We start from the raw sequence: 23,589 nt of genomic DNA, 5'->3' as shown, positions 1-23,589 counted from the left end.
TTTACTCTCTTATACATGTACTGTTCTTCTCCTTACTCTCACCTAATTATCAAATATGTTCAAAAATAAGAACATCAATTATATTTGATGTCACTTGACAATTTGCTGATGGTCTGTGACTAGCTTTTTCCCCCTTACCCTGGCTGAGTATTTGACTGTGACCTACGACTGGCTTCCCCCCTTACCCTGGCTGAGTATTTGACTGTGGCCTACGACTGGCTTTCCCCCTTACCCTGGCTGAGTATTTGACTGTCCCTTGGGAAAATAATTTGACAATATCCCAACCCTGACATTACCAGAAAAATATACTTTTCCCTTGTTTGACAAAACAAACCTTAAATAAGGATGAGGGCAATAGTTATTTTGTCAATACCTTGGTAAGAAATTGATGTTGACCTTGGACTATCCTCTCGGGCAACAGTTCCTACCCCAGGGCTAACACAATGACTACTACCCTCATACCTATTTAAGAGCTGTATACTATGATGTCTATCAATGACACACAACGACAGACGAGCGATTGCAATAGGTCTTCTGAGTGACCAAGAAACAAAATGATTAGCTGCCTAATGAGAAATTCGTATATACATTAAAAATTCATGAATACTATACCACATATGTACCAGGTACTTTGTTTTTCTTGACTTCAGTCACTGTATCTCCGTGTATCATACACTTAAAACCTATAAAGAGACCACACAATTCTACACACCAGTACATGTATAACACAAAGTAATATTAAACAGAAAATTTCAATTAAAACATATATATAGGAAAGCAAAAGTACTGAGAGAGAGAGAGAGAGAGAGAGAGAATTACTAACACATTAATTTTTATCTAACTTGTATGTTTGGAACTATTTTGAATTAATCAAGATAATTAATTACTCTGTGCATTTCCAGCTTCTTTAAACATATTAAACATATTAAACATAATGATTTAAGAACAGAAATATAAATTGTACATTTATTGAAAACTTGGCTTGTTTTAAGTATAGGTGAAAAGGGGAACAACTCCTTTCATGTTAAAATTCAGTTATTTCCCTTTTCACTTGGCTTGATTAGTGAGACTGTGTTTAGGCCAAAAAAAATTAATGATTTATTTCTCAGGCACCGCCGCATCAGTAAAATCATCGCCGCATCAATCTTTTTTATCGCCATTTTTTCAGATTTTTCATATCTTATCATTATCGGTTTTCTCTATTATAAAATCAATGTAAACAAACGCTCAGAATAAAGGCTTGTCTCTGTCAGTGAAAAACGTTATTTTATCTTACACATCTACCGAGTGACCAACCTAGGGGGCTACTTGGGCTAAATACAAGTTTATGTAAATATAAGTACCCGCTTTGTGGTCGGTAACTTCGCCAGAATTTTCTCAGAAAGAGAGGTTAAAGTTGCCCGTTATTCTGAGTTCATGATCGTGGAAATTAACCCCAAATGCAATAAAATGATCATCTAATTCAAAAGACATTTTCAGAGCCTAAGTTAACCCCTGTTGTAATTAATAACTAGCGACTGTCTTATCTTTAGAGGTTATAAATACGGTTGATGCATTCTCATACTGAGCACTGAAAATTACAACCGATGTTTATAACTTTAGGTGTTGGTATTACAATTAGTTGGTAACTTGTAATTAGTTAATAACTCTGCCAAGTCGGTGCTAAAATAACCATAAAACCGTTTGTCTACAGTTATCTTTAAAATTAAACAGATCCAGCCATATGACGGTTGTAATTGGGTCAAAGGGTTGGACTAATACCTCCAAAATACACTGAAACACTTATAGACTGATTTTATTTGTCATTTAGCCAACACAATTACGAAACCTTTCATCTACAAAATGTATGAATACACATAATGAATTAAATTTAAAAATTGGATAAGATTTTAATTTTTTAGGAGTTGTTTTCTTTTTAATTTACTTGCTTCTAATCCAATTTAAATTAAGGTTGAATCTGTGTATACATGTGTCATCATTAGCATTATGCCATTTTCAAAGAATGGGGATCTTCCTGATATCTTGAATTTCTCCCTATTTTTCTGAGAGGGAAAACTTAAGAAGTGAAGTCTCCCTAAACTAAGTTTGCTCTAGGTTGTTCCCTGTTCAGACAATTACTGAAATTTCTCTGTTCTCTTCAGAAACTGAAGCCTCTGTGATATTGCCTAGTAGCAGGAATAAAGGACAATTGTATTGTTTGAGTATTTCATGATGACTAATTTACTTTTCCTTGATATCTGTCTTCAAGGCACTAAAGTTTCATAAAAAAAAACCCACCCCAAATGAATGCTTTATTTGGTAAATATTTATATGGCAAATTCAACTAGTGAAATGCCAAAAGAAGTCCCCTATTTCAGTTCAGACTTGTGTTATTACTATGGAGGGAAAGATGGGCCGCAAAATAAAGCAGGGGCACAAACCATTTGTCTTGTTTATTCATTTGCAAAAACTCAACCTTTGCAAAGGAAACAGAAACAGCTATTCTAAACTAAAAAGAACAAATTAAAACAAATAATTAAACTTTGCCAGTGTATCAGCTTGATGAATATCTGCTGATGAGTACACAAATAAAATGAAATAAAATATGGGTACCGTCATTGTAAATTTTGTCTAAAAAAAAAAAAAAAAAAAAAAAAAAAAAAACCTGCCTGCCTCATCAACATTTCAAAATGTTGGCCCGAGAAACTAATGATTAATTTTTTTTGGCCTTAATTAAAAGCAGTAGTGTCCCAGAAACTTAGGTCAATCAACCTTTAGATTTGTATTCAAACTACTAATCCATGATCTATTCATCAATTTATACTATTATTGAAAGAAAAGAAAGGGATTAGCAGATAAAAAAGTTAATAGATCTATACAATCAACATTATACCACTTTTAAAGTAGTGTCAGAGAAGGTTACCTCTTATCTAAATCACAGTTTAAACATAATGTATACACATATTAATCAATTCATTCAACTTATACCATTGTTGGGAAAATAATGAGAGATTTAATAATTGAATAAATTACTGCTTTATCATTATTGAATAAAATTAATGTTCATACTATACCATGGTTACTAATGTTTTTCCAGAACTGGATCAGTTATTTCTACCCTGAATGAGGATACAACACCTAAAAGTAAACACTATATCATAATATATATGTCACAAACATTAATGCATTGTTTGCTTTATACATTTTATAAGTTTAGATTAATGTAAACTATATGTAACCTTTCGAAAGCACTTCAGCCTATCTATGAAAATCCTATGATTTTTTATTAATCGAAAACTTTAACTAACAAATCATTTTCTCAAGTCATACATTCTCGGGTTAAATATCTTGTGTCATATTGTTTATCTAGGTCAGCGCAGATTAAATGTTTGTGTTTCTGATAAAATTGGAAACTTATCTAGAACATAAGATGCAATAATGCAGAAAATGTTACTAAATCAACTTAATTTTACAATGTGCAAACATATAGTGAGTCACATTATTACAAAGTGGTATTTCCACGCGGGTAGGTTAAGGCAACTCTTAGTTAAATGACTGTCAAAATTATGATCTATATGAAAACTGTTTATTTTTATGAAAACAGTGCGGAATATTAATACCAAGTGAATGTGTTCACCAAGATATTATTTTTCTACTTCGGAATCGACTGGATCTTTGAAGCTGCCGTGCCATGGTATCACGTGACAGTTAAAAATAGATCAATTTTTTACCTTAACAAAAAATCAAGAAGTGTAACACTACCCTGAAGTTTAACTCAAACATTCTCGGTTTAAATATCTTGTATCACATTGTTTATCTAGGTCAGCGCAGATTAAATGTTTGTGTTTCTGATAAAATTGGAAACTTATTTAAACAACAATGCCACAATGGTACTATATCAACTTAATCTTACAATGTACAAACAAATAACGAGTCACAATATTATAAAGTGGTATTTTCATGCAGTTTTTTCGATTATAAATTTTCTACTATTTTAAACCAACTATAGCGAGCTATCCCATAATTTAAAGCCAGAATGTAGAAGTTGAGAAAATTATTTGACAGTGGGTTAGTGTTGATTTATTTATGATATATGCATGCATCAATGTTTAAGATGTAGAAATACTATGTCTGTTACAGGGACTTATATATACTAACGGGATAGACAGCTCTCACAAGTCTCGCCAAAATCAAGTGGTTCGTGATTTTGTAAGTAATTTTTAACTTCATATTTTTCCTGATAATATAAAACCTTTAATAAACTATCTTGAAATTAATCTTTAATTGTTATTTGTACTTTATAACCCTCATCTGATCATAATAACGACAGAGTTTTCAAAACCCAGAGACCCGTTTTTGCCCCATTTTGGAGATTACTTAAAAATCGATGTTTCTAAATTAATTCAATATATACGATTAAAAATGTATGAAAAAGCTATCCATTTTAACAAGTTTTAGAGGAATTGAAAAATCTAAAAAAAAAAATGAAGAATTTTAAAAACTTGTCAAGGTTCGTGTGATAGTTTGGGAAGTAGACATGGCGAATGTAGAAGTTGCATGCCTATCCCGTTAGTACACACCTCCCTGATCTGTTACGAAAAGTCAGGGAAACTTATTTATAAGTCGAAATATGGGTCGAAGCATAGACCGTCTTCAGTTCTGACAATTACATGTTAATATGAGGGCTTGCAAAGAGAGGTGGATGTAGGCTATGCCTGTCCACTTCTCAAAAGAGAATACCTTAACTCATTTGGCGACTCCCAAAATGAAAGTAGATTTTACAAGAAAGAAGAAATATTTGATTTACCTACATCCTCTCGATTTCTGAGTTCCCGTAGTTTGTGGTGTCATTATAAAGTGGTATCATTTTATAAGTGTATATGTTAAGTGTTTTATGTGTGCCCACTGTTAATAAAGGGATACATGTAATGGCCAACTATAATCACAATCGTCTTTTATAGTCAACTGCTTTGTTCTGTAGCCCGGTAATGATAATTCCACAACTTTACTTTAATGAAGTATAGCTCACATCTCAACAGATCGTTAAATGTGTTATAATTATATCAAGTTTTACAAAAAGGGGGGTTGTCATGGACGCCTAGGTAATACATTCGAGGTGTTTTTCCGTGCCTGCCGGAAAGGCCCGAGAAGTTGCGATTGGTAGAACATGGTCCGAATGACTGACAGAACTTTCTGGTTTTTGGAAACTCTGAGTTTTAACATTTTTCCTGTTGACATAACTATTAATTCATAAATATATGGGAATGGAAATTATCAAACAATATCACACATTACATTTATTTAAGAGTAGTACAAAAATGGTAGTTGAATGGATGCAGAGGCGGTAATGTAAAGTTTAAAGCAAAAAAAAAGTATCCCCACCTTTAGATATGTGGTGATACTTAATTACCTGCAATTTAACACCCCTAATTTTTCATAAAAAACAGTAAGGTAAATCTCAAGTGAAATGCATGCTATAATTGTTATCACAACACAATTAATACCTCTTGTTCTGAACCTGTATAATAAGGTTATGGTTTCAAAGGCTTCATAAAAAAGCAACGAAAACTAAAACACGATATACTTAGCGGGGCATTTAAGCAGGGACGTATTTGTCCCTGATTTAACGGTTATAGATGCAAAGGTGTCTGAACCAGTGGGGCATATATTTCGTTATTTTTGAAAAAAAAAATTGGTAGGTAAGTGAGATGTTTCGCTCCGAGGGAGGTGCGAAACATCGAGGTGCGAATCATCTCAGCGCGAAACAGAATAGGTGCGAACCATCCCGGATTCCAAATTTAGGCCAAAATAAAGCAATCACTTTAAATGAAGTACACTGATATGTTAATAAAATAAATATCCTGAAAAACACGGAGAAACACAGTGAAACACAGAAAACTCTTACATTCTCATGAATCAGACGATCTGCGACGACAATCTAGATCTACATCATGTGACTCCAATGAATCTCACTAGGCGAGTTTAATTGAAAAACACGAATGCCTCGGGTTGCCAGAGTTGTTAATAAAACATGAAGATCTATTCCACGACGCTAATGTTGAACCCGTGTTACAAAAGTTTACTCCTACTTTTAGCATGTGATAGGCCTAGTCGTATATGTGAATCAGTGCAGGTAAACTTTAGAACATAGATATAAGTATGCAAACATATACAATCACTTATGTATTACGTGCATCCAAGAAATCAATTAAGGTAATTAAACACTATAAGTATATTATATACAGTTCATGTACATATAGTTTAATTGTACTACAGGCCTCTAAATTTCTATCAATAAGCCGCTTAATGTAGGGGAAGAGAAGTATTTATACCCTATCTGTATTTGTATTTATATATAGACAGGATATATATGAATAATTTAATTCTGGTTGTAACGCGGCATTTGATTGGATAGAAAAATTAAGTTAAATTTGTATAACCTGGTTTGCACGTCACAAGACACGTCATAATGCACTAACGTCAAAAACGTACTAATCCGCTTGACGTTACGATTGAATTTTGAACAGATTAATATCATTTTTAAAAGTAAACGGACTCAATTTGTACAGCAAATTACAGAAAATTAAATTATAAGAAATGAACTCAATGTCTACCCAAGTTATACGAGTATAACCTGGGTTGGGGCAATTTACGCTTGTTTTATAATCCGCTTCGCGGATTATAAAGCGTAAATTGCCCCAACCCAGGTTATACTCGTATAACTTGGGTAGACATTGAGTTCATTTCTTAATTACATGTATCTTTCTCTTCTACATTTATCGGCTTATTGATAGAAATTTAGAGGCCTGTGATTGTACAGAATATTTGTCTCTAGGAAGTTAATTACAATCAAAAGTGGCTTTCACTTCATAGTTTTATTATTCATTTATCACAATCATAGTAATTTTCACATTACTGAGAATCTCCTATCAATATGTCATTGTATAACATGGTATACATCAAACAGTTAATATATCTCTGAAGGGTTGCTGTCTCAAGTTCACAGTTGTACGGTCTTGTAACCTGCCAGATAAAATGGGACCAGAGTGTGTTTGTGTCTCATCACTTATTGGTGTCTTTAAATATTCAAAAAATACTGTTTGATAGGTAGTATTCCAGGTAGTTACAGTAGACGGAATGATGGAAGGCAGTGGAGGCTTCTTTTTGCCTGTATGTATTAGAATTATTCAATACTAAATCTGTATATTCTTATTCCTTGTCATAACAAGTATTAAGTGTTCAAGTCGCCTCATATCTGCCAGTTTTACACTTAAATCTAGTCAGTAGTGTTCTAATGCAAAGTTAAACGCTTCGTTTTCTGACAATAAACTGTCTGGTTAAAATCAAATATTATCATTAACACAATTAATTAACCTGATAGGATGACAGTTTATTGTCAAACATACCAGTAATTATAAGTTAGAAATAATAATTTTAAAAGTTTACATGGATATTATTAACTTGACTTGTATCTTATCAAGTTTTTATCCTAATTAAATTATTTACATTGGTTTTATTTCCTAAGGCTTAACGTATGTGTGTCTCTCTTATTTTGTATCTATAACTCTACTACTTGGACTACTTTTCTTACAGAATACTAAAATGGGGTCATTGCAGGAAAGTATATCAGAGGTTTGTTACATGCACCCTTATCCCATCAGCTAATTAAAATATAAAGTCAGATAAACCATAATCTGTGTAAATCTTTCTCCTGGGTTTTAACTGTGTATTGACTTGATTTCTATGCTGCATGTTAATATTGTATTGATATATCTTTATTTAGATTTTCTCTCCTTTACTAGTGCTTTCAAAACACTAGTACAAACAGATAATATGTTTTAAAAAATTAGTTTAAAAATACAAATGAGTCATTGTGTAGCATAAACTACATGTATCCAGTATTCTTAATATTCTGCCATATTTACTCAATAGACAAATAGGCCTGCTGAAGATTTCCCTGTGAATAGATTAACACATGTGAGTTTTACAGATTCGCATGTTTATGATTTTATATCAAGATTATTGAAACAATGAAACTTGATGGAATTATTCGCTATTTTTCAAAAATTAATGCAAAAATAACTTATTTCATTAAACAAATGTGATATCATCCTGATATATTTCAAAAACCATAGTCCAAATAAATCGTAGATTGATATATATACATTGTACATGTGACAAGGTTCTGTGGGCTTTCTGATCATGTTTTGTTAAGTGTTTGTTGCTCTTTTAAATTAAAAAATTACCTGAGTCCCTCAGGTTATGTATTGTTGCCAATGCTTTAATGCTCCTACAAACAAATTTTAGTGGAGTATATTGGAATCAACCTGTCTGTCTGTAGTCATTTTTTTGTCAAACTTCTCCATAGAATCATAGACTTTAACCTCACCTGAGCTGTAAGCTCAACTGAGCTATTCTGATCGCTTTAGTTCTAGTATTTGTACATCTGTCTGCCCTAACTCCTGACTTTGTTAACTTAAAACACATTGGCCTATTGTTTTATCCCAAATTACAATTTTGTTTGCTAATTTGACTTATAATACTTCTGTTTTAAGGAAGCTCAGTGTCAACAAATTAATATGAATATAAGTTGCAGAACTTGCTTTTCAATCATTGTAAAGTAAATGATGTTTAGTTTAAAAAAACACATAAACAAATAAAACTAGATGCTGTCATTAGACAGTAATACCTGCACCAAGTGTTTGCCCCTGAATAACACTGTTTTGTACCAGTTTAATTAAAAATGAAGGCCACATGCAAACTCCGGTAATACATTTAAAAACTATAATTTTCATAACTGAAGGATGAGATCCCTTCTCATATGATAATACGCATGAGCAGCACTTTATGTGCAATTTGGGGTTGAACTGTTTGCTGTGAATTTTCATCCCCTATCTTCTTTTTAAAATGAGATCATAGGATATAAAAAGCATCATGTCAGGGATGTGTTTGACAAATAAATAGAAAACAATAACCATAATATAAGATGAAAAGTAAGAATTGCATTCACTTTTTCTTTCCGATTTGTTTATATATTGAAAGCTAGCAAATAGATGATAACATTTGAGGCATTTACTCATGGAAAATAAATGAACAGTAATGTGAGTAATCAATTACTCATAGAGCATCATATTCTTTTTAAATTCAACACCCACAGTTTCAATTGGCAAAGATATGCTTATCGTGTAAACAACAAAATAAGGATTTATTTTTTAATTTAAAAGTTTGAAACATGCACATTTTGGTTTTAGATATTATTTATTTAACACTGTAAAGGAGCTATTTATAAAACCTAGGTCCTTCATAATATGTAGTGTTAACAAAGATATGGATCATGAAATTAGTTATATATATTTCAAACAAAGTACTCGAAGCAAAAAAAAAAAAAGAAACATTTCCACTACATTTCAAAAATTATTTCGCATACAACTTAGAAATATCTCACACTTTATATACCGCTGGTCTTATTAAGAGAGTAATATTTATACATTTCAATTCATATTTATTTAACAGTTGTGAAGGCATGGAGGAAATATCAGAGTCGGTGTTTGTGGGAATGTGTCATATTGTGGGGACCCCACAAAAGATTGCCATCATTAGAGCGGCATGGTACACGGTGGATATGATACAAAAACGAGTTACAAATAACGACGACCTAATCATGATGATAAGTGGAAGCAATAGAGAAGGGTTTAGGCTGAAGGGGTCAGATTTGGATTATATGTACTGGCCAAACAACCACCGAGTGATCATGGACGTATCTCAGTCTAAATATTATAACACCTCTAATACAAACTTGATTATATCTGACAGTTCTGAGAGTCCACCAGGATTCACTTTACTTCAGTTGCTGACACAACGCAAGCAGGCAACCGCATACGTACAATCGGCATTAGTCAGAATGAACAAAAATATCTACATTTCTAGTTCTAGATACAGACAAATAACTTGTTCATTAGCATTTCCAAATTCCAATTTGCATGGACCCTGCGGTAGCGGTGTAGTAGAAAGCGTTGAATACGACACTGCCCGCTGTTTCGTATGTGACTTTTGGCCTTCATATGCATCTTCATTGAAAGACAGATGTCATTCACGGCCTGATCCAGAAGTTGTTGATGATATACTCAGAAGCGGATGCCACTTTGTAGCTATAGGACACCCCTTTGGGCTCCATGAAAAAGAAGAATGGAGAATTTCTTTTTCTTTGGCAGAACACAAGTGTGTGTATGCTATGAATCACTATCAGTTTCTGATTTATGGATTGTTAAAACTCTTCCTAAAAGAAGTTATCAACAATCAGAAGAAACCAGTAACCTGTTATGTTCATATCATATCAAGACAGCAGTCTTCTGGGCGATTCAACAAAACACTCTTCCTCAGTTGTGTCCACAAAATTTGCTGGCTGGTTTCTGGGTCTGCTTTAAACCTCTCCTTAAATTGGTGTTTAGGGGGGTCTGTCCCAACTTTTTTATCCCACAAAACAATCTATTTCTGGTAAAAGTTTGTGGTTCAATACAGATTAATTCGTTTCTACAATTGGATGAGTTGTACAAGAAAGGTCTAGCCTGTCTGTTACAGAGTTTTTCTATCAGGTAATACATTATAGATGTCCTATACAATTCTACACTTTCGATTTGCACTGATGAAAATGTACTGTTATCAATGTCTGAAGTTGAGAATGATTTAGATCTTGCCCTAGGGTTTTTACTCTACTCTAATTCTAAGGGACCCACGTAGCTACATTAAAGCCATACAGCCAATAGAACATTTGATAGATTCATACTTGACACACTATGAAGTTGTCAATTTACAAAAACTTGCAGTCTTCACCTTTCAGTTCACCGCCTTTCTTCTTCAGAATGTGTCTTCCAACAAAGGCGTCAACAAACAACAGTACATTTTCGACAAAATATCGTGTCTTATGCTGAAATTGGCAGTTAGATTCGGGTGTATTTCTGATCGGTTGTACATTGCCATGTATTATTACAAAACACTCAGATACAGGAATGCAGCATCAGCAATAAACATGACCAAGGTCAAGTTTATAAAACCATATCTGATGTATAGGAGACATGTAGACAAAGAGAGCTATACAAAAGCTCTGGGAGGTCAATCCTGGTCTACAAAGATGAGACAAGCGATGGCAATGGACCTTATACTTCACAATAAAATCAGCCATATCATTGAACTAATTTTAGAACAACAAAACGATTTTGGAGTATTATATATCCCAGTATGTGTGGTGTTACACTTCCTAGAGTTCTTGTGTTACAGACACATTGATAGAATATTTTCACAAGCTGCTCTAGATGAGCAACAGGTCCTAGTCCACCATGATCAGGGACTGTATGTTTTTGATACAGCCAAAGACATCTTCTGGGAGATGCCGGGGATCTGCCACCAGATCACAGGAAACCTCCAGGCTGCTCTTTATTCATACCAACAATCACTTATACCCTATCCCGGTAACAGAATACAATCCGCCACACAGATAAGAATACGCGAGTTAGCATAAGGACCATTCCATGTCAGTAAATAAAAAAAGAAACAAAATTCCTACATTGTAATTCTGTTCCTGATAAAAAGTTAATGACAGATGCCATATTTGTACATGTTGCTCATTTAAACTTGAATATTCTCACATAAATAAAATGAATTCTGCAATGTGACAGCTTCAATTCCCTTTATTTTCATGAATGACAAGAGTTTCTTTTATGTGATATCTATATATGTGAAGTTCATCTTACAGTTTTTATTTCATTTTTTTTTTATTTTCACTCAACACTATATATTTTGATAAAAAAAAATGTCATTAGAAATAATTTGTAGCTGAAAAACGTATAGAAGGTCTTGATGTCATTTTACATTTTGGATTGTTTATCTGCTAAATGTAATCAATATATCAAGAGATACATGAATGATATTTTTTGTTTAGTGTTTTATTCATTTTTACTCACAAATAAATATGTTACGATAAGTTGACCCACTTTTAAGACAAGCTACACGTAAGACTAAGCCACCAATACCATAGCTGTATATATATATTTTTTAAATTTCCGAATTCGGGTCCATTTACGTGAAACATACAAATGCTCATTTATCCACCCAATCTTGAAATTAACTATTGTTAATGTATTACTGTATCGCAGATAAAAATCGCGGTAGGAAAAGATCGCGATTTTTTTTCATTTTTCAGCGAATCCTGGTTGATTGAATTCGCGAAAAACAAAAATTCGTATAATATAGAATTCAAACCCGAATAAATTTTACAAGATACAGATTATGATTATCTCTTCATGGTACATATTAACTCACAGTTGAAAAAAGAATTAACTTGGTTTCATTTTCAAACTGTATTTTGTTGACAAACAATTTTAGTGATATCTAATGTAATACTTTATAAAAAAAAAACCACTAGTTTGTGTAGTACCTGTTTATAATTATTGTTCTGTTAATAATATGTTTTACGGTGCTACCGTTATGGCGAGCGCAGCAATAATTACACAGATCTTGTATCATTGTCAAGTTATAGATTTATTTAGGTATCAAAGAACGCCAAAGAATTTTTGAGAAAGTATTGCTCTACAATGAGAGAGAGAGAGAGAGAGAGAGAGAGAGAGAGAGAGAGAGAGAGAGAGAGAGAGAGCCCGGTACCTGTTTGTAAGTGTGTAATTTCCCACTTTTAAATTTAATGGTCTGATTATATGCAAAATCTACATAATTTTTTTAACTGTTTATTTTTTTTATTTAATCCTTTTTATTTATTTCAAACTGTCCTATTGCTTATTTCCTCCCTACTCATGCATGCACAATTAGCTTAAAAATGGATCGTTATGACAATAAAGTATGGTTCTTGCAAATATATATATATATATATATATATATATATATATATATATATATATATATATATATATATATATATATATATATATATATATATATACATACATAAGATCTTTATATATAACAAAATTTAAAAACAAATCATACGTCAATGAGGCAGGTATCGCAGTCTGTACTGAAATAGCTAGTACACGCATTACAGATGTTTGATCCACCTCTAAATTTATCGCGGGAAATATAGCGCGAGTGCACTGTGACGTCATCCATGACTTTGTTCGTCTTTGTTTACGTTTCTCGACTCAATACGGAGGTATGGAAGCATGTAACAAATCTTTTGAGACTCGCCATAGCATATGCGGTACTCAAAACGTGTCTTCAAACTTTAAGTCACTGTAAATTACGAGTTCAAAGTCTGCCATTTTTGGCATAGCACCACAGGTGAAAACATTAGAGAGCATTATGGGACGTAGACAAAAAATTTTGTTTGATGAACTGTAGGTTTAGCTCGTTCTTTTTTCCGCGCACACTGGTTCTTAGAGCTCGCTTCGCTCGCCGGCGCTGAGCGCCGGCGAGCTGCGTTCGCTTTTATAGTTTATTTAAGTGCACCCCCTTCAATATTGGAAAATTTACACCGGGCAGACAGGATTAGTCATGCATCACCGCACGTGGCTTGGGTACTTGTTCAGTGCCATGTTTGGTCACATGCTGCAGTTTATTTTTAAAGTTTATGCAATAGGAGGAATGTGCATAATAAAGAAAGGTTTCGCACAATTCTTGTTGGTTGTTTGATTATTTTATACTTAAAGAAATTATCTTTAAAACGTTTTGTCTCATGTATACCTTGTTAGATTTAGTCAAAACTGGATGTAGAGGAAAACCCCCAAAATGAAAGCATGTCCAGCCATTAGGACGTCTTTTAGTAAATCATGCTTTTTATCCTTAGTCTACTGGTAATTATAAAGTTAATTTTAGCAATAGCCATGGTCGATTATTATGATAGACCGCTTAATGCCATTATTTTTCTTAAAAATTAACTTTTTTATTAATCGTGGTCAACTATACTGGCGTGCGACCACTTCTCGCCGAGTACCATTTCTCGCCCTTACACTGTGACGTCATTTATCATCTATAATGTTATGTGTTGATGAAATGACGTCACGGTGTACTGGCGAGAAATGGTACTCGGCGAGAACTGGTCGCACGCCAGTACTGTTATGTCATTAAAACGGAAACATTTTGTTTTGTGTGTTTCACGATAAGATAAATGATTTAGTACATCTGATTTGTTTATTATTATTCGAGTAATTATTCACTAGATGTTAAGTTTGCAGAATTTTTATTTCAGTGAATATAGCAAAATTTAGTTCCTCGAGTTAATATCCTAGTATACAGTACCTAAATAAAATAAAAAAAGCTAACTAATAGTAACTTATTGTATGTATTAAAATGCATATTGTATTGTAAAACACTATATCAATGTTTATTTTTTCAGTTTATAGTGTTGGAATATTATGATAAAATATTATAAGAATGAGTTGCTGATGTAGTGTATGTATCTAAAAAAAAGTCTTATTTTTATTAGAAACTTGTCAAAGTAATTTATTTAGAGTACATGTATAATGAATAAATAGTTCACTCTCGGTCTGATATAAACGATCAATTGAAAAAAAAGATAATCAATAACTCTTACCAGTACATATGTGTAGAATGCCTATATAAGGACAAATAATATACTGAAAAATTAAATTTTCAATAAATCTGATAATTAAAAAAAAATCTTTCAAAACAATGTATACCTAACATATAATCAACGGAAAGCCTTAAGTATGTTCAATACTTGCAGTGTGTTTATTCCAGCTGGGGTATGCGAATCAAAACTGCAAAATAATGTCATTTTTAATTAGAACTTGAATGCCTTTTTTTACATGTGTAGATTGAGTTTGTTCTTCATATTTGTGTCATGGTCCAAATATGGTCTAATGGAGAAAAAACCGATTAAAAAAACCCAGAAACAAAATCATTGAGAGGTGGCCCACTATACATTTAAAATATATCAACTGAATGTCCGCACATTTGTGGCAAAAGTCGCATATACATGTAGCGTTTAAACTGTTGTGACTGAAATAACTCAGTGGTTAACGTACCAGACATTATGTAACCTTTTAGAATTAGGGTTTTTAAGTTGTTGGTTTGATACAACCAGAACTTAGGACAATGTTTTTTCTTATCGGTTGTAAAAAATAAACTATACATAGTAACAATTGTTTTTTTTTTGTAAACTTGTATCATAACATTATCAAATTGATTTAATTGGAAACACATTTTTGAAACTGTATTTTACGATTAAAGCAAATGGGATATCTTACCCCCATCTTCTTTGTATTGGGGTATAGGCACTATTATTACTCTGGCCGGATCATGCTAGTGTACAATACATGCATCTATAAAATCTGCCGTGGAATAATCTGATATTATACATTTATATATTTCAATAGTCTAGATATAATAATCACATCTTAGAAACCAATTTATATTGATGTCTGATTGTTCAATCTAAATAGTCAATGATCACATTGATTTGTAAGATCATTGTAAAGTTTATAGTTAAACATCCAATTCATAAATCTAGTTCAACTTTTAAACTACTGTAGCGAGGCACGCATTATTGTTGATACAGTTACCTCTCTTAGTTATATTGATTTACATCATTAAATGCTTGTTAATTATCTCTAATCATTAGTATTTATTTGATCTTCTTTACAATAATAATCTTGTATATAAATACTTAGATTTAGAGATAACAGAGGTTTCTGGATAATACAGGCAGTATTATTTATTCAAAATATGGCATGGATGAAACCAAACACCCATTTACTGTTTATAATGGTTTATATATATATAATGCTCTTCCGACTGGGTCTAGGAGAGATTGACTACGTGGTTACAGCCTGTGTACGTCTCTTTGAAACTCTTTTCTGTGAGTAGTCTCTGCGAGTTAGAGTGTTGGTCACTTCGGTAGCGGTTACATTCTCGACGGAGATAGGGGTGTTGGCATCCTCTATCGTTAGCTTCTGCTCGGCAGAGAACTAGGAAGGCTGAACACATAGATGGTATAAGATGAGAGAAGTGTTGGCATCTTCTCTTGGATATCAGGCTCTTCGAGGTGTTGGTGTCCTCGGTTGAGCATCTTTGCTACGAGTTGTGTTGGAACTGGGGTATACGAGGCGTTTGAACATCTGTTGTATAGACCCAGTAGTAGCGCAGATACCCTTGTTACTGAGAAGTAACCTGGTAAAGAGTCACTAGGTAGCACGAAGACCTCGTGCTTGGGCACTTGGTCTGAGACATTGGTTTGGGCCACAGGTCTAAGACAGTGCTCGGTTTCATCCAAGGCCTGGTCCAGGAAGACCAAGATCTTGTAAATACGTTGTGTCAATCTGTTTTGTTCTCCAAGGGCTGATTCTAAGCAGACCCTTATCCCATAGTAACGTCAGACAGATATTCTACCCCCTACATGTTACACTGCATAAAAAATTCGGATCGTTGTTACTTTTAAATTCATTGACCTCCTTTAGAAGAATGGCCTTTTAAGAAGATATAAGGAAAATTTCAATAACTAAAAATTAAAAGAATTGTCTTGGCTAAAAGATAATGTATAGCTTAACAAATCATGTGTCAATCTTTAAGGTAGACTTGAACCTTTGCCTCCTTAATAAGTTGGAGTATAATTCAACTTGGCATTCAGAAAGATTTCTTGGACAATAAACTCGAGAGCGCCCCATATTTCAATCAATGTATGAAAAAATCTTCATCCCTATACTTTAACATCAACCTCATTGTTTTTAAGGTTTCTAGGGACATTTATGTCGGGTTCGTTTTTTTTTTATTAAATGCATGATTAATTTTCTCTTTTAGTATTGCTCACATCAATGGTATTTCAAATGACATATTTGATATAAAGTACTGTACTAAAAGTATGGTTCGGTGGCTTTAGTGCAAATATTTAGGTCATATATTTTCAAAAGATGATTAAAACCATAAGTATGTCAAAAAGCTTGTGGGGAAATTACGGAAAGGGGGGAGGGTGCTACTGCACTTTTTCTACGGATTTGCCAGCTAGGATCAACATTTTTAATATGTATAATATAATTTGATCGAGTGCATAATTTTAGTGATTGTTATATTGTATCTATATAGTAACTTTCAATTTTCTCCAATGTCTGCTTAAACAATTGTACAACAATATGGGGTATAATACATGTTCAAGAGACTAACAAGCAAAACATTAAGTCGGAAATTTTTGATAATATTAAAACTATTTTTTTTTTCATTAATAGAATATTAAATTCATAATATTAAATGTTTAAATAAAAATATAACATGCATGTAAACATAAATTTTGAGAAATTTCAAAAAGATATGCAGTTTTGTGAATTTAGAAGGTAATGTGAAGAATGTGTAATATTATTTTTTAAAATGTTTTCTGTAGAAAATCAATAAGTCTTGACTTTTTCGTTTAATGACTATCATTAGATTTTCTTAGTATAACCTAACATGATGCAATTTCGTGGATAATAGATAAATTATGAGATCATGCTTCATTGTGTTAAAATTTTGCTGCTGAATTTTTTTTTACCAATGTGAGCTGATTCACACTGATAGGAAAACAAATGTGCCAAAGTATAAATATTTTGGCCTTTTTAGTAATTTTTTAAATTCAAATTTAAAAAAAAGAATTGGATATATCCTTTAAATTGTACAGGGATGATTTCTTTTCCTTTAAAGACTGATATATAGATGGGTAGTGCTTAATAAGAAAAAGATGTGATTCATTCATATCAGCAGAATCAAGTATACCGGCCAATATCTGCTATGAGGGTTTAAATAGTTTAAAGAAAGGTCTTTAATAAGACACGAGTATTGACCACCATGTTAATGCAGTATTCATACATGTACACAGTTACGTATTAGGTTTGTCACAGAAATCAGTTTGGTCGGTAAAGTTCAGAGAATTTTAGGCGAGGCCTTTTATCCAATGACATTGCATCGCATCAGTTTAGTATGAAGCAAATCAAAGTTTTAACAATCTTAGTGACTCTTATTTATTTCACTCATACATGCCATGTTATGAAAGTAAAACTAAAACTGCATGAACAACAATTGTGAGGCTCACAATTTATAAGGAATGACAAATATAAAGACTGCTGGTTTCACTTTCATAGTGTACGTGTCATTGGAAGTATCATTAGGTGTCTGTTTTGGTTTTGATATTAAATTCATAAATTAAAGGTCCTTCATTTAATTGCGAGTGGATAATGTTAACTGCAGAGCTGAATGAAATGATCAAATGATCAATTACGTCTATTTGATCAGTTGTATTAAGGCTCTGGATAAAGACACATTGCCTGTGTCTAGATTCCACTTCATTTCATATTATATAACAGCATCTAAAAGTTTCATAAGGTAAACTAAATTGTTTAAAAAAGGAATGCCTGATCTGAATGAGGGAAGAGTAGGGTTAAGGATTAAAAAAAATTATAATGTTTCAATATTACATTTTTGGGCATTCTTTTCAGTGACGTCAGAAGCAAATTGAAAAGGGGGGGGGGGTGTAAACTTATCAAAAATCTTGACAAGCAAAAAAAAATAAATTTGGTTATGGTTATGTATAACTTTGCAAAAAAAGTAGGGGGACTAAGCCTCACCTAGCATCCCCCCTCCGATTCCAACGCCTACATGTGTGCTTTCAGAATAAACCTTGAGGCTTCCATTTTTTCTTGTCTGCCTGTACTTCAAAAATACAAATGTACACTTATGAGAAGTGATTTTTTCCTTCAATACTGTAGAAAAAAATGTTCAAAGTTTGTTTGACATATTATGCAGTAGCTAGTACATGTATTTTTGAAAGGAATATTTTGAAAGTATTTATATTCAACATGTTAAATACTTATTTACTAGGTGTTTGAAACTGTTTAAAAAGTGTCATGGCAACCAAAATAAGTGTTACAGAGTGTGTACGGAAATTGAATATTTTAATGGATACCAGTTATTTATAGTGGTTGAAATTATTCTTTATTTTTTTTTCATTCTCAGATGACTTCAGAAAAAATCCTGTTTGTGTTTGACTTTGATCACACGGTGATTGATGATGATAGTGACTTGTATTGTAAACGACTGGCCCCCGGTGGGAAGATTCCCCACGAGATCGAGAAAACCTACAGTGACCTGGGCTGGACCCATTACATGGGACTTATATTTGATTACCTCCACAAACATGGCGTTACAGAAAAACAGTATCGAGAATGCATGAACGAAATTCCGCTGAGGGATGGCATGCGAGAACTCATCGAACACGTAGCCGAAAAAGGCCATAAATGTATCATTGTTTCCGATGCGAATTCTGAGTTTAATGATTATATTTTAACTGAAACCGGTCTTAAAAATGCTTTTTACCAAGTGTATACAAATCCTGCCAAAATATGACGTGGAGGAAGATTGACTATAGAGTATTACCACACCCAGGACTGGTGTGATCTAAGTACTGTCAACCTGTATAAAGGTCAAATAGTGGTGGATCATAAAGAGTGACGGGGACGGGAAGGGGCACAATATAAGTGTGTCGTACTGGTTGGGGACCGAAATAACGACTTTTGTCCCGCACTCCGACTGTCGGAAAAAGATGTTGTCTGTCCTAGAATTAACTACAGGCTCTGGTAGAAGATCCAAAAGTTGAAGTCTGAATCAGAGGATGGAAACGATGGACTGAAAATTCAAGCTCAGGTCGTAAACTGGACTTCGGGATTAGAAATTCTAGAATTTTTGAAAACATTGAATTGATAGCAACTAATGATTGATGGTTTTGGTGGTTATGGTGCAAGTAATCTTATGTGATTCAAAATTGTAAATACAATACACTGGATGAAATATCTGGTTTCAGCGCTGCGGAAACCCTTTGGAAACTCTGCGGAAACTTAAGGTTACTTTAAGTTTCCGACAGGTTTCAGCACGGAAACTTCAAGTTTCATTAAGTTTCCGCAGTGCTGAAACTTAGGCTGTCCATGAATCCAAATGGTTTCCGCAACGGAAACTTACTGAAACTTGAAGTTTCTGCATAGTTTCAATCTCCATATACGTTTGGGATACATATTGTTTACAAATGGTTTCCGCGACTGAAACTTACTGAAACTTGAAGTTTCTGCATAGTTTCAACCTCCATATACAATTGGGATACATATTGTTTACAAAGGGTTTCCGCGACTGAAACTTACTGAAACTTGTTATATGTTTGCTTTCACAAAATCTGAGCAAGGTTTCTACTTTATGTAAAAACAAAACAATTTCAAACAGTTCCAAATTTATTTTGTTCAAAAATCTGAAATTGTTTCCAATAATAAATAAAATACAGCCAAGATACAATAATGGAGAAACATCCATATGGCAATTCCCTTATTAGGGACTTTTATTTAAAAAATGATAAAATTGCACAAGAAAAAAAAAACTCCCATAGAAATCTTTAAATTTGTATTTTTTTTTTTCATCTCAATTAAATGCCTATCAAATCTCCCTTTAAAAATGCAACAAAGATCTTACTTTTTTAAAAATATGAATGCAATTTACAAAATAACTGCATGTACATGAATAAACAAAGGAAATTTCACTGTTACATGAACATGATACACTTGTCTCAATTTGTTTTGAACTACAATGAATATGTACACCATAAAATATTTTTGAAAAGTCTAAAGTATCCATCTTTAGTATAAAAAAAAAAATACACCACAAGATAGTAGTTGACTATAGATGTATGACCCAGATTTGATTTGAATATATCAATAAATTCCAAAATGAGGTCAAAGTGACCCACTTACAAGTTGGGATAAACCTTTTCTTTGTTAGTAATATAATCTAATGTTTTACAATAGAACAGGATTTGATATCATTTATTTGATAATCCATTAAGTCCAAAGTGAACTTCTCATTTCCACCCATGATGTACCAACTGATCAGATTTTAATATCATAAGCCTGTCAGTATTTAATAGATGACCCAGAGGGAGCTATGAAAAGCTTGTTGGCCAATAAAAAGCTAACAATGGAGCAGTCTGTCAAATCATGTGCAAAAATATGATGTACACATTTACGATAATTAATTATGCTGATTGCAACACACTTCATTCCTGATGAATATTCTTCTTTACACATGGTTTACCTTCCTACATTTCACTACTTTACCTACATTAATATTTTTAAATCCAAGACATGAAGTAAAATATACATTGTTAATATATGTCAAGTATTACTACATGTACATGTAATTGCTTTTTGTAGCATGAATGTATAAAATACAATGTATCACACAGATCATTCACCTTACAATTCTCATCAATTCCAATATTAGTTACATAACACAGATTAAAATAAAACCCACATGGAAACAACTTTCCATGCAAGTAATTTTGTTATACATGTATAAAAATTGTAATACATGGGGTATATGTTGTCGTTATATATTTTCATATACGACATAATTGAATATTGTTTGGTGTATTTTATCATTTCTATTACCCATGCATTCATCTCCTAATGCAGTGTTTTTACATTTAAGATTGGTTTCTTAATTTTTCATATATTGCTGCAAATAAAAACTAAGTTATCAATAAATGTTTAAACAAAGAAAATGGAAAAAAAAAGTAGTTAACACTTATCAACTTGGAGGTGTGAGGATATATGTTACATGGAGTCTAATATTTTATGCAATATTTGCAAATATAACAAATTATTTAAGAAAATGAAAGTTAATATCTGCAAGGTCTAATCAATCATTTAATAAGTCAAAACCATGTGATTTTCTAAGATTCTAGCTTTCAGACAGACATTGTAATATACTGGTATTTGATCATATAAAAAAGTATTTTTATAGTTTATAGGTTTTTTGAAATGAGAATATTTTACAGTTAAAAAGTCTTGTTCTGCAGAGGTTTAGTCGGGTCGTAGAGATGTGTCCATTCAAATCAATAAGGAGTGTCCTTGGCTGTTGTTGATGTAACCTGAGTCGTAGTTTATGGAAATAGGCTTTTTGGGGAGATTTTCGAGCATTGTCCAGACCGGTGAAGCATTCATATGATCACATCATGGTTACAGCAGACTTAGTAGTTCTGGACAGTGGTAGCATTAAAATTCTTCTTCTTGCGATGAACTTGTTCCTTTCACTGGGCTGTACTTTATGTCTGTTCTATTTATCTTAAACAAGAATAATAAAGTTTCATTTAGATTTTTAAACAATAAACATTCAGCCTAACATGTAATAAAAGCATTCTGAATAAAATTCTGAATACAGAAGGTACTATGCAGTTGCCAGTTGCTGTTTAAACTATGTCATATAATGACTACAGTAGCATCTGGTCTAAAATGTTTCATTTTATATTTGAAGCAATGCTATTTTCATTTTGATTCAATTATTGTTTGTTGAACAATGGAAAAACTTATCAACAATAAGTCTGTTTCACCACCACCCCCCCCCCCCCCCATCAACCTCCTTTTTAAGAACTTAGACCTGGATTTCCCAAAAATTACTACAGTACATTATAAACATCCAACACATGTATAAGTATATGGTGAAAATAATCAATTTTAAAGCAATACCTTGCGTTCACATCGTCCAGCTGGTCAAAACATTCACCCGAATCATCGAACAGAAGATGCAACTAATCACCGGAAACATTGACTTTGTATGCTGTCAATGCTGAAAAGGAGAAACGTGAAAGATTTCATTTTCCGGATTAAATTAATAATTATTTTTTTAATATTTACGTTACATTTAGAGTTTGTAAATTGTATAATGTGCGAAAGATTCATTGTTCGTCTTGTTTACCAACCAAGCATTCATATATATGGGACGTTTATATAATTATATATGTGTATACCCTGGATAATCTTGATTATCATGCATATATAAATTAAGTTGGGCAATGGTTAACTTGGTCAAAACGTATATTATAAAGAGATACGGTAATAAAAATTAAAATGCCGAATCAAGTTTGAAAAAATGACGCCATCTTGATTTGATGGCGCGAGATCTCGTTTACAAATGAGAGATAAATTCGAGCCTTGAAAATGTTATTGGAGTACTTATATTGTGAATTAAGTTACCTTGACATGAGTTCTTCGTTCCTGCATTATCTCCTTGCTGTAGAGGCTATTAATGCTTCTCAATTCTCCATTTTACAACAGCACCTTCTTGTCCATTTTAACCTTCGCTCGGAATCATAAAGTGCGCCAATACTGACCAATCAGAACCCGCTAAATCTTGGAAAAGTGCATCTTGGGATAGTTTAAAATAAATAATGTTTAATCAAAATTATCATTTTTTACCGAATAGTATACTTTTTACATGTATACTTATTTTAAATAAGAACTGTCGGAGTCAGTATTTCCTGGTTAAATACGACAAAGTATTGGCATGTGTTTGTTACAATTGTATTTGTAACACGTGATTCACAAAAAAAAAAAATGGCCGACCGTTTGTTTACAAATGTCTAATGAAATTAAACAAATTCTAAGGAGACATATGTACCAGATTTTGTCTTTAACTATATTTTATTTACATGTACTGATAATTTTGCCAAACTTAATATGATAGAGCCATATATAGTTTACTGACAATTTAGTCTTGACTTGTCCAATTTTCACCGCGATTCTAAGCACGGTCATATTCTTATTCAAAATAAAGAGGTGTGAAAATATTCTGTTCATCACAGAGCAGGTT

At 32.7% G+C, this 23,589-nt stretch overlaps 1 protein-coding gene and 1 pseudogene across 1 annotated transcript in view; one reads left to right on the top strand and one right to left on the bottom strand.

The window, feature by feature from the left end:
• LOC128162328 (uncharacterized) overlaps positions 1–684 on the bottom strand; it is a gene marked incomplete at its 3' end in the record, with an annotated part of 151,666 nt that extends 150,982 nt beyond the window's left edge. The window contains 1 exon segment of the mRNA XM_052825474.1: positions 613–684.
• Positions 1–19,730, top strand: part of LOC128163007 (pyridoxal phosphate phosphatase PHOSPHO2-like) — a 178,333-nt pseudogene extending 158,603 nt beyond the window's left edge.
• The last annotated feature ends 3,859 nt before the right edge of the window (positions 19,731–23,589 follow it).

Source organism: Crassostrea angulata, chromosome 9 (assembly GCF_025612915.1).
Source record: "Crassostrea angulata isolate pt1a10 chromosome 9, ASM2561291v2, whole genome shotgun sequence".
Lineage (NCBI taxonomy): Eukaryota > Metazoa > Mollusca > Bivalvia > Ostreida > Ostreidae > Magallana > Magallana angulata.
Note: the sequence above shows the minus strand (reverse complement) of the source record. Positions and strands in the feature narration are given on the sequence as shown.